Raw genomic sequence first — 11176 nt, 5'->3', positions numbered from 1 at the left:
TGGTAATCTTCAAACATTCAAATGGATGTAGTGGAGATGACCTACTTAACCTTCAGATAGATAAAGCATGGATAATACATATTTGTACGTATATATCTATGTATATATATGCTTGGGGTTTTATGTCGTACTTAGCAATTTTTCAGTCATATGACGACGAGGAGTCGTTAGATGTGTGTGCACATAGTGTGTCTTCTTGTGGCAGAGCGAGTCCATTCCGCCGAAGTGTTGCTGTCACGACGAAGTATCATGACGAAGACACCAGACATGACACCCACCCAGTCACATTATACTGACACCGGGTCAACCAGTCCTGTTTCCTTGCTCTAATCTCTCCATGTTGAGCGCCAAACGAGTACCATTTTTAAAGTCTTAGGTATGACCCGACCGGGCTTTGATCTCGGGTCTCCCAACTTCGACGGGTATGTAGGGCGGTATTTAGCCACCTCCCAGTTTTTTTAAAAACACATTATTCCGAATGATAATGTTCAAAAGCCCATTTCGTTAGGTTGCAACGTTCGCAATTTTGTAGCTACCGATGGCGCACTCGCCGTTTACCGCTGGGGATGTGACTTGTCACTAAACAGAATAAATTTCTGTTTTATAGGCTATTGTGACAAATCCAGTTTCTGGCTCACTTCCCTCATCATATCCGTGTTACATCTGGGGGCCTGACCGGGATGAGGGCTAGTACTGTGGACAGTTGCGGTCACAAGAACACTGCAACAGCCAAGCCATATGTGTCGGAAGATACAGTGTGAGGAGACTATGGTGGACAGATTCTGACGTACCGATCACCATGCAAACATAAATATTTTACGGAAGGGCGTTACGGTCACCAGTACCAACACATTGAGCGCATAAGGACATAAACGTTCTATGGAAGGACGTTACAATCACGAGTGCCGACAGGAGAAACCCCGTGAAAACCGTGATGGACAGTCGCAGTGTTTTGCTGGGTTTTCATGGTGAACATTTATGAACAATGCGCAAGATGATTAGTGTTCAGTGCAACTATGGTATGTGTATTGTTAAGTGAAACCTTTCAGAGACAGTGTTGTAGTTCATAAATATCTTTCCTTGTTGAAGATCGGGAGATTGAACACGTATAATGTGATTTGTGCCACTGACATTGTTTAATTGCCCATGCATGTCACACAACAGATGAGCACATTAACTGATTCCAGATTTTAGAGTTGTTTGCATCTCTTTAAAAATGGCAGATCCTGACCTCATCCTTACAGTTAAGCAGAAATTGTATTCCTTGAGGAAAACTTGTGCAATTGTTGGATCACATAAAAGTACCTGGTAGTTACAAAGTTGAGCATGGTAGATCGACAATTGTTCAAGTAGTCGACCACTTCCCTAGCGAGGTGTGTTCACAAGATGGGATGCCTGTCAGTTGACCGATTTCTGTGCTCTGTAGATATAAATCAATCAGAAAACCCATGGTTACCAAGTAAACAACCTGGCTTTGATACACCTGTATGGAGTACTGACTTTAAGGGGCAAATCGGAGAAGCCTCTCAGCAAGGACGTCTGAACTTTATAAGCCTTGTTCAGCAAATAATGAGTCGGTGATGAGTGTACACACTGCTACAAGTGTGGAAGTTCGGACCGCTGGGCTCGAGGATGTAGGGTTGTCAAACAGAATGAGGCAAACTAAAAGCGAATGTTACTAAGGCTCCAGTTACAACCGATGTTGTTAAAGAGACCCACGAGGATAGATATATCAGTAGTGTGGAAACAATTTCCAGCGAAAAGCGTGGGATGGACAGAAAAACTTCTTAAGCCTCAGAAAATCATGGATCCACAAGGAACACGCATCGAGAAAAGACTGTAGCACAGCTTATTGGGAGAAGACTTCTGTTGAACTGTGTTTTGGATGGTCTCACCACCGAGGTTTTATGGGACACGAGGTCCCAAGTTTGTATACCTCCCTATATCTGGCTCCAGAAGAACTTTTCAGAGCGCAAATTACGATTGTGATCTGAGTTAATAAGTGGAGAATTTTAATTGAAAAGTAGCAAATGGATCAGCGATTGCTTATCAAGGTTGGGTGGAAATGACTTTTGAGTTAACAGGTGACAGCTCAAATGGCCCTACTGAAATGGCCCTGCTGAAGTCAACTTTGCCAGGAAATGTCACTGTCTTGGATACACTTGTACAATGTCAGGACAGTCGAAAAGAAGATGTAATCATCTGTAACTCCACCAAGCATGATGCATTAGTGAGGGGTCAGACAAAAGTTGGAACATTAGAAAAAGTTGATTCTGTGATCCGAGCCGTTTCTGCATCAGAAATTAAATTGTCGAATAAAGTTGAGCCCTTTGCTGTCAGTAAAGACTCTCTTTACGAGGAGCGATGGCCAGTGTGCGAGTCGACACGGAAGGATACATACCCCAGTGAACAGAAGAGATGTCCCAAGAGTCCATCGGTCCCACGGTAAATGGTATCACGGCCCAAGCAAATGAACTTACCTCTTGAATTTCTGCCGTCACAGACGATCCAGAAGTTATGAGTACCGAGAACTTAGATCTAATTTGTAACTCAGTCGATACGGTTACCTCTCCAACGCGCGAATCCATCCGGAAAGCTCAACTCAGTGATCTTGACATAAGCACTTACCTGAAATTGAAAGGCTCCAAGAAGGGATTTACAGATAATGCCTCGCCAAGAGTAAAATGTCTATTGCGCGAGAAGTAAAGCTACAGGTGGACAATAACGGAATTTTGTGCCGGTTATTGCCATGTTCAGATGCTAAAGATCGTCGACAATTGGTGCTTCCGTTTTCATATAGATCGCTGGTATACAAGGAATTGCACTAAGAGATGGGTCATCCAGGCACCGAAAAGACATTGGAACTCATTCAAGAGAGATTCTACTGGCCCCAGATGTTGCATGCTGTTAAACAATTTGTTAACAATCAATGCAGCTGCCTGAAGAACAAGCACCCAGGTAGGCCAACGCGAGCGCCTCTGCAGCCTATAGTCACGACAGCCCCATTCCACATCGTGTCTTTGAATTTCCTACACCTGGAGAAAAGCAAGGGTGGATACGAATACATCCTCCTTATAGTAGATCACTTCACCAGATACGTTCAAGCCTATCCCACCAGAAATAAAGAGTGCCAAGACAACTGCAACGCGTCTGTTTAACGACTATATTCTGCGGTTTGGTCTCCTTCGGCTGATACATCACGACCAAGGGGGAGAGTCTGAAAACAATCTGTTCCACCATCTAGAAAAACACTGCGGTCTGATAAAATCGCGGACTACAGTCTACACCCACTGGGGAATGGACAAGTGGAGAGGATGAATCGCACGTTGCTCAATACCCTGCGAACACTCCCAGATTGGGCTACTCACTTGAACAAAATGGTGCACTCATATAACTGTACCCGCAATGATGCCACAGGCTTCGCGCCTTTTTTCTTGCTTTTTGGAAGATCTCCAAGGTTGCCGATAGATCTTGTCTTCAGCGTTGGACAACCTAACAAAGCACCAGCAGGTGTTACGGGTTAGCAGAAAGCTATGCAGCAAGCGTTTAAAGAAGCTACACGAAATTCTGGAAGAGCGGCAACCCACTCAGAGAAGCAATACAACAAGAAAGTCCGTGCAGGTGTCCTGAAGCCTGGCGACCATGTGCTGATACGTTATTTGTTGGAACGGGGTGGACCGGGAAAACTCCGTAGCCACTGGGAAGAAAAAGACCATGTCGTGGTGGAGCAGATGGAAGACGAAGCCCCATTATATCGTGTCAAAACTCAGCACGGCGATGGGAGACAGCGAGTTCTTCATCGGAACATACTTCTACCGTGTGACTTTGTAAGTGTCTTCCTATCACATCCCAAAGAACTACAGAAGACAGAGCTCGATCAAGTCACCCAAAGTACAATCAACGGCAGAGGAAATATTCAGGCCCAGTAACTTCAGATGTCTCGGACCATGATGAGCGTGACTTTAGGCCTTGTCAGCTTAACCCTACTGTTACGCCCATCCTACCAAGAATGCCTTCGTTCTCGAGAGCACAGTAATCGTTAACAGATCATCGGCAGAGACCAGGTCATAACTTGGCCAATACATCAGGTGAGGAGCCATCCCTCCGTCGTTCAGTAAGGTCTAGAAAGCCACCAACCCGTCTGACATACGGTGTAGACGGCAGTACCGAAGATTACTTCCTTACAGTACCTTTACTCATTGTGGTATGTTTCATAAACCCAGTCAGCCTATTTCCGCCATTTTTTTCAATCTGTAAAGCTCTGTGTATTATGTTGAAGTATATGATAAGCCTTACGGAATCACAAATTATTTTATTTCAGTATGTGTTAATGGAAATGTTTTCATGCCTGTCGTTACATGTGTAACGAAAGGCTTCAAGGAGTCGCACAGTACAAGCGAAAGTTGAGCATCTAGTGATGTTAGTATATTCAGGCTGAGTATATCTAGAAAAAAAAACGAAAAAAAAAAAATAGGAAGTGTGATGCGGGACTAAATGTGTACTTTTAGAGTTGTATTGCTTTTAGATTGCTAAAGCATGACCATAGATAAGTAAATGTTGGAGGTATTATCGTTAATTTGTCTGTCCAACACATTACGATTCCAAGAAAATGATACAGGAGCAATATTCCAGTCGTGCATGTGCAGTCAAGTGGTTTTTCACGCGATATGTTTATTCGCCTGTTCATTACTGTATTCTAAAATGTCGGGACGACATTTATCTTACCCGGGGTGGGTGTAGGTGGTATTTAGCTACCTCAAATTAAAATACATTATTCAGAATGATAATTTTCAGAAGTTCATTTCGTTAGGCTGCAACGTTCGCAATTTTGTAGTTACCAACGGCGCACTCGCCGCTTACCACTGGAGATGCGACTTGAGTACCTGTCGCTAAACAGAATAAATTCCTGTTTTACAGGCTATTGTGACCAATCCAGTTTTGTCTCACTTCGCTCACCATACCCGTCTTTCAGGGACAGCTATATTTTCAGCCTCTCATAAGCCCACACGTTAGTCATTTTTCGAGAGGACTTAAATATGAATTTAAACCGTTATGTATTGATCTCGTATTTGAATTTAAACCGTTATGAATTGATCTCGTATTTCGAGTTTTATCCCTAAGGTGGAGAGTAGGCCCCTATAGCGGCTGTAGGCCTGGCTGTAAGGTGAACGAAAGACAAATCGAGCTTTGATGGGCTGCATGGTTATAACAGGCCTTTATGGGAAACGGTAGGCCTATGAAGTATACACATTGTAGGCCTAATTAGTGTAAGCCTTCCAGGTTGCTGGAATACCTTCCAACGTACCCTTACAGATGACCTGAAAAGGTCTTGCGACTTCAGTGGCTAGCAGATATTCGATTACACTCTCAAAAAATCGTGTGACATCCGCTTATTGCACCGATGTTGCATTAGCGCTCTAAAAATTAAAAAATTAAAAAATGATTATCAGCCATGAAATTCGATCACCTGGTTCAGGCTCCTGGTGAGGAATGGAAATGTTTGAGAATAACGAAATCCCACATTGGCACATTTTTCTCAGTTGGTTTTGTAAAGAATTATTCACGAAAAACTAAATTCTTCAGAAACCGTACTGTAGGCGTATATTCACGTACATGTATTAAGCCTATACGACTGAACACAGATTTATTATCGGTTTTAGTAGCGGCAATGGCAAACTAACTTTTCGAAATTACCTCAGTGTATAAAAAGTCTTTTTGTTTAAAGCGTTGCCAAGACATAGAGTCATACAGAACCTGCATGATGCTTAAATTGCATGGGAAATTTAACTAGTAAGGTCTTTATAGAATTTGAATGTTCAAGGTTTTGATCATGTAGAACAAGGATTATTTCCCCTTACTTAAGCACGTGGATGGGATTTCAAAATTAACAAGGGCAGTATACTCTTGCGCACTGACGCCTGTTTTCATGGAGAAAAAACATAAAAAATGATGCAAAATCAGAAGAAAGAGTATTTTGGGGGGGGGGGGGGAGTGAATAAATTGGCAGATATGATCGTTAATATTTTGTTCCATTTCTTCTTCCAGGAAAAAAAAATTAGGGTACCGGTATTCGAAAATGTTTTTGTATGGTTATATTTGGGACCTCCTCTTGGTATATATCGTCTTTGCACAATAATATCTTCAATACGGATGTGATAAATTTATTCGCATGTGAATAAATAAACACATGTATTAAAAGTGAATTTTGACAATATTTATGAATACATTAAAGATATAAAAATGATCAAATGATCCTGGTTATTTGTAAGCAGCTGAAAAGGCGAAATTCTAGTGCAGAGGTATTTATTACACATGTGTTACATCATTATTTATTCAATATATACCAAGAGGTTGTCCCAAATACCCACCTTACAAAATGATTTGTAAGTGTAAGTGTAAGTGTCTTTTTCCCTTTAAATAAAAAATCGAATAAAATATTGAAATTCATACTTACAACTAACTTGGCGCACTTTCATATGAACTTTATGTACGGTAATGTTTATATTTTCTCCACGTTTAAGGCTAAACAATATTTTTTAGAACTGGACCATACTTAAGTGCATTGTGAAATATTCAGAACTCCATGTACCCACTGAATGGCTGAAGTAGCCATGACACAGTGTGGTACTATATATAACATGTAGAGTATAGACAGAAACGACCTTAAACCCCTTACTGGTATACATGTACGTGTCAGCATCATTAACTGATGGGATAGACGTATGTATCCAGCATTTGTGTCATTGAATGCAAGCATGCATTAACTCCATGCAATAATTTACATTGTGATGTGATGTGATGTGATGTGATATGATGTTATTTATTTAATTACGAAGCGCATGATGAAGATTTTGTACAGAAACCCTTTTACTGTAGGGGTTACACTTATATGACGAAATGGCGGTTTTGTAAGTGGAAATCTCGGTGACTGCTAATTTGTCGCCTTTCTTCTCTACGTACTAGTGTATACTATACAATGGACCATTGATGAGGTCAACTGGGCACACAATGGACCCCCCCCCCCCCCCTCTCCCGATCCCTCTGTATAGGGGCCTCCGCTTCAAGCAGACCCATATAATTAGGCCTCTTTGTACATATGTCAGCTATAATACTGATATATGCCCAAATTATCAATTGGCCTTGTCCCTCAATCCACCGTTCAACATTATGTTATAATTTTGGTATAATAATGAATAGAAAAAGTTAGGGTTTAATTCCTGATATGCCAAGTTAGAATGTGCGGATGATACAATGTAACCCGTCTGGTACCTTCTCAGTGTTCAGAAGATGCGTAATAACAGTTTCTGTTGACTATAGGCAAAATTTAATTATCTATTGTGATTTAATTGAAACGAGCTCTCATGTGCAAGCCAAGTCTCTCAATCGATCAACATTGCATCGTATATATTAATAAATAACCATCCCTTGGGACTTTATGCTGGGCATAATATGCCTTATTTTTAATTTATTTTTTATCCACGATAGGCCTTATCCACAAATTCACACAAAGTGCGTCAGCTTTCAATTTCAGGCTCTGCCTTATTAATCATATATACCGACATTTGTAATTAACCACCCAGTGGATTGTTGATAATACAAAATCACATATGCATAGGCTACAAGTATTACAATTAAATCAAAATATCATAAATGCAATCTTTCAGTTCTTTCAGTTGTCGCGAATGTCCGGGGTGTGTCGGTGACACTGTAACTGTACACAGATATCGATCTACTCTTCATCAGTTTTTGATGGATGGTGTGATCTCCATGCAAGGCCACACAGAGAGTAAATTCTCCGGCCATTTGTCATCTTCACATGGTGACCACACAATGTCAGTTACAGGTTAGTTTTTACCGAGCACTTCCAGAGGCAGAAACGTACTTTTTTTCAGGATCACATAAGTATATCGTCACATATTGTATCCTCAGTCTGGAGAGTAGTGCATAGACAATTGAAATGGGAACTGTACCGATTTGTGCCCCGCGCATGCATGTATGCAGAGAAAGACAAAAAGCTAGTGTTATTGATTGATAAGATATGCCCTGTACACGAGGTCGTCATATGCAAAGCATTGGCTATATGACATGCTTTTAAACTGCATTATGCGGGGCGTAAATTGTTAAAAGCAACTCGCTTTAAACGTATGCACATGTATATTATAGTGGCCAAATCTGTTATCTCCTCCAGTAGACGGTAGTGCCATATCTCCTCCAGTAGACGGTAGTAGACGGTAGTGCAATATCTCCTGCAGTAGACGGTAGTGCCATATCTCCTGCAGTAGACAGTAGTGTCATATCTCCTGCAGTAGACGGTAGTGCCACATCTCCTGCAGTAGGCAGTAGTGCCATATCTCCTCCGGTAGACAGTAGTGGCATATCTCTTCCGGTAGACAGTAGTGCCATATCTACTGAAGTAGACAGTAGTGCCCTATCTCCTCCAGTAGACAGTAGTGGCATATCTCGTGCAGTAGACAGTAGTGCCATATCTCCTCCAGTAAACAGTAGTGCCATTCGTGAGGTTTGTATAAGTAGTTACTGATGCGGCCTGTTGTACAATTCTCACCAAATAGGTGTGTCGGACAATTGTGCACCATGAGATTACAGACAGATAGCCGTTTAGAAAGTGATTTAAATAACAGTAAAATCGTTATATGTGATTTACCTTTCTGGATATAGCAGATTCTTGTCCTGAAAACTGACCTGAGGCATGCAGTGTGAGTTCTGAATATACGACCTATAATTCTGAATATACGACCTATAATTCTGAATATACGCCCTATTATTCTGAATATACGACCTATAATTCTGAATATACGACATAAAAGTCTCAATTTACTATACATAATTTTGGATATACTACCTATGTAATTCTGAATATACGGCCTATGATTATCAATATATGACCTTTAAGTCTGAATATATGACATAGAATTCTGAATAATGGACCTTTAATTCTGAATATACGACATAGAATTCTGGACAAGCCACAATAATTCTGAATATAATACCTATATAGTTCTGAATGTACGACCTATAATTGCCAACAATACGTGTAAGCTGGCTGTCTTGACCTCTCGTGGCTGTCTTGACCTCTCGTGACTGTCTTGACCTCTCGTGACTGTCTTGACCTCTCGGCCAACAGGTCTTCCACTTAAGTAGAGGTATGTTAATTGACAAGTGAGCTCGACAGTCATAGAGTCGGTCTCTGTTAACTGGACAGTTCACATATTGGTGAACATTTCGGATTGTTGGAGGTCATTTAATTTGTGATTTAAAAGCAAAGAAAACATCATTGTATGAACTTTATGTTAGGTGAAAAACCATTAAACACTGTCCAGAAAATAGTTTGATTTATTTTATTTTAGAATTTTAAATAATACGAAAATTCTTAAAATAAGAATTTTTTCGACCTGGTAAAATACATTTGGGACTCGGTCTTCTTCATGTGTGGTCTCCTCTAACAGTATTGGAACAAGTGATGTGACTTCAGACTCTCGCGACTCAGCACACATAGATTATATCATTCAAAATGCCTACACATATAGATCTGTGAATGCATTCGACGAATGAACATTGAAGCAAGTGACGTCACTGATACCATCTGGGTTACCACAGACCACTTTGAGATAACTACCTGTATATTGGCGTAATTAGGCGTCACAGGAGAATGATCAGACACTGAGAGGGGCCAGGTGCATTTAAATGAAGGTTTTCAGCACATCCTATCGACAGTTATGGTGTGAACTGGAGATCACGTTAATTATCGAGCTGAACGTGATTAATCTTACGTGAACTCTACACCTGAAATGTTAAAGAGAAATACAATTCAACCGTGACAGTACAATAACCAAGAGCATACAATCTAGGCGGTTGAAGATAACATTTACTTCTTTTTCAGATTTTTTTTCATCAAAAAGTTTCATCAGAGGAAAAATGTGTGTGTCTGAAGACATCGTATTTAACACAACATCAATAAGACCCATAAAACTCACCGCATCATGGTTGATTCATGTATTTAATCACATATAAGATAAATCGTAAAATACAAAATCGAAATCTAAGAAGAAGAAGATGTATAAATGATTTGCATGTAGTTTTAATAGGTGTTTTGATTACCTCCTTTGAAAGTACATGCAAGTGCCAGTAAGCCAACTTTATGCCATGTGGTTAAAAGCCTTTCATGGTACCCCCATGTTTCTTTCAAAATCCTTAACAAAATATTTCCATAGTTTACATGTCACATTGGTTTGCCAATGTTTGTCAGAGAGTATGGATTTTCGATGTTATAGAATTAACCAACGTTTGAAATCAAGAGTTTTGTGACCATCTTGTAATGTAATAAGGCAGGCCTATTTATATCAATACAATTTGCATATCAAAGTGCATCCGTCAAGGACTTAAGTGTGCAAAAACTGTAAAGTAACAATTTCTATGTAAAATGTTTTTTTTTATCTTTTGGGCTTCCTTTTAATATATATAGCATCTTGGCAGCCATGTGTGAAATACATGGGGTAGGCAGTTGGCCTTTGTCACTCAACCCATCCATCTCAGGTGCATTTTTTTAGACCTCCGTGTAGGAGAGTTCCCTTGAGGATATCTTGCGTTCATTAGAGCGCTTCCGGTTTGATTTTCACATTGCTTTGAAATGTTGTGTTACATAATAAGGCGCACGCGGATGAACCTAGTTTAGGCACAGATTTTATATGCATAATCTCTTCCGGAAATAAATCGCGTATCGCACATCAAATACTTAACTAGCCACCTTCCCAGCTAGCAGCGTGTAGCTGAACAGTCATTCAGTCATTCAGTCAACCAGTCAATCAGCCATTACAGTCAGCTATATGGCCGGCTAGAAAACCTATGTACCAAAAGTCATAAAGCTATTAAGTATATGTGCGTATATGCCTTGTAGCCAACAAGTTTTACGGGCAACTATCCAGCCGCCAAATCATTCCCTCACCAGTCACTCGGCCATTCAGTCCGCTAGTTAGCCAACCAGTTTTGCAAGCAACTATCCAGCCGCCTGGCCAGTCCCTCAGTGATTCGGCCATTCAATCAGCTAGTCAGCCAACCAGTTTTACAAGCAACTATCCAGCCGCCTGGCCAGTCCCTCAGTGATTCGCCATTCAATCAGCTAGTCAGCCAACCAGTTTTACAAGCAACTATCCAGCCGCCT

Source organism: Liolophura sinensis, chromosome 7, assembly GCF_032854445.1.
Source record: "Liolophura sinensis isolate JHLJ2023 chromosome 7, CUHK_Ljap_v2, whole genome shotgun sequence".
Taxonomy (NCBI): domain Eukaryota; kingdom Metazoa; phylum Mollusca; class Polyplacophora; order Chitonida; family Chitonidae; genus Liolophura; species Liolophura sinensis.
Note: the sequence above shows the minus strand (reverse complement) of the source record.